The sequence below is a fragment of the Hypomesus nipponensis genome, chromosome 10, assembly GCF_054491055.1.
Source record: "Hypomesus nipponensis isolate SF chromosome 10, ASM5449105v1, whole genome shotgun sequence".
Taxonomy (NCBI): domain Eukaryota; kingdom Metazoa; phylum Chordata; class Actinopteri; order Osmeriformes; family Osmeridae; genus Hypomesus; species Hypomesus nipponensis.
Genome location: NC_140370.1, coordinates 72501 through 75000, shown reverse-complemented (window position 1 = coordinate 75000; position 2500 = coordinate 72501).

Sequence of the window (2500 nt, the reverse complement as noted above, 5' to 3'; positions counted from 1 at the left end):
GGCTTTTGAATGGGAGTCAATGGGAGGAAGACCAGAGGCATGAGAAGCCAACGCGCCAAAACCTAAGTCCAACTTGAATGGAAGTCTATGGGAGGATGACCAGAGGCATGGCTTTTGAATGGGAGTCAATGGGAGGAAGACCAGAGGCATGAGAAGCCAACGCGCCAAAACCTAAGTCCAACTTGAATGGAAGTCTATGGGAGGATGACCAGAGGCATGGCTTTTGAATGGGAGTCAATGGGAGGATGACCAGAGGCATGAGAAGCCAACGCGCCAAAACCTAAGTCCAACTTGAATGGAAGTCTATGGGAGGATGACCAGAGGCATGGCTTTTGAATGGGAGTCAATGGGAGGATGACCAGAGGCATGAGAAGCCAACGCGCCAAAACCTAAGTCCAACTTGAATGGAAGTCTATGGGAGGATGACCAGAGGCATGGCTTTTGAATGGGAGTCAATGGGAGGATGACCAGAGGCATGAGAAGCCAACGCGCCAAAACCTAAGTCCAACTTGAATGGAAGTCTATGGGAGGATGACCAGAGGCATGGCTTTTGAATGGGAGTCAATGGGAGGAAGACCAGAGGCATGAGAAGCCAACGCGCCAAAACCTAAGTCCAACTTGAATGGAAGTCTATGGGAGGATGACCAGAGGCATGGCTTTTGAATGGGAGTCAATGGGAGGAAGACCAGATGCATGAGAAGCGAACGCGCCAAAACCTAAGTCCAACTTGAATGGAAGTCTATGGGAGGATGACCAGAGGCATGGCTTTTGAATGGGAGTCAATGGGAGGAAGACCAGATGCATGAGAAGCGAACGCGCCAAAACCTAAGTCCAACTTGAATGGAAGTCTATGGGAGGATGACCAGAGGCATACATTTTGAATGGGAGTCAATGGGAGGATGACCAGATGCATGAGAAGCCAACGCGCCAAAACCTAAGTCCAACTTGAATGGAAGTCTATGGGAGGATGACCAGAGGCATGACTTTTGAATGGGAGTCAATGGGAGGAAGACCAGATGCATGAGAAGCCAACGCGCCAAAACCTAAGTCCAACTTGAATGGAAGTCTATGGGAGGATGACCAGAGGCATGACTTTTGAATGGGAGTCAATGGGAGGAAGACCAGATGCATACATTTTGAATGGGAGTCAATGGGAGGAAGACCAGAGGCATACATTTTGAATGGGAGTCTATGGGAGGATGACCAGATGCATACATTTTGAATGGGAGTCTATGGGAGGATGACCAGAGGCATACATTTTGAATGGGAGTCTATGGGAGGATGACCAGATGCATACATTTTGAATGGGAGTCTATGGGAGGATGACCAGATGCATACATTTTGAATGGGAGTCTATGGGAGGATGACCAGATGCATACATTTTGAATGGGAGTCAATGGGAGGATGACCAGAGGCACAAAATTCCACAAGGATGACCAGGGGCACAGAGTTCTTAAAGTTGCGTTTAATGGGTTTTAACACAGGGGGTGTGCTTAATAGTGGGTGCACAGGTCCCCCCGGAGGTCAGGTAGTGTGGGGGGTCCCCCCCGGAGGTGGGCTCCCCGGCCTGGGGGCGCTGTTTCCCCGGGAGTCCGCGGTGGGTGTGGGGGGTCCCTTGGGAGCCCAGACCATGAGCCCAGGGAGGCGGTGGAGTGTGTGGGTCCCCTTGGATCCCAAGGGTGGGGGTGCAGGGATCCCGTGGTGCCTTGGGCGGACGATTTTGCCCCGTGTGAGGGTGTGTTTGTCTGGTTGAATGTGGATAGTTTGTGAAATTCACAGTTGTGCGCCCGAACGTGGGATTTGGACGGGGACGGTTTTAGAATTCAAGTTGGAGCCTGGGGCAGCGGGCTGAGTGTTTTTCCTCCCGGCAAAAGGTGTCATTTTTTCGGGGGGTCGATTTGAAATTTCGTTTCGCTCGCTGCGTCTCGCACGCGCGCGCACGACCCCGGGACCTTCTCGGGCTGTCGTCCCCCGGCCCGTGGCTATCCAACGAGCCCACCCTCGAGGCCGTGAGTGCCCGCAAAGTGGCACTAGCTCTGCACGGAGACCCTTTTCCCAGCTTCCAAAAGAGTGCATTGAAGGGGGGGAGTGGTGCTTTGAAAATTGACAGTAGCTCGCCCGAACGTGGGATTTGGACGGGGACGGTTTCAGAATTCAAGTTGGACTCGTGGGAGAACGTGGCCACGCCATATACCCCCCCAAAATAGCACCCCCATTTCGACAGCTCCATTTGAAATTTTCTTTTTCCTCCCGTTTCCCCCGTGCTCAATGCATTTCAACGGGGATCATTTTGTCACTTTAGTCAGAGCGAGAGGCACGCGCTCGAGTGCCACTTTTATTCATTTTGACCATTTCCGCGACGCGGGCTCCGTTTGAAATTTTGACTCGGCTCCCGTTTCCGTCCCGTAGCTCGGATCCGGCCCGGGACGACTTTGTTATTCGAGTTGGGGCTAGGCGCACGCGGGCACGTCGTCGTGTCTCGGCCTTTTTCGCACGCACG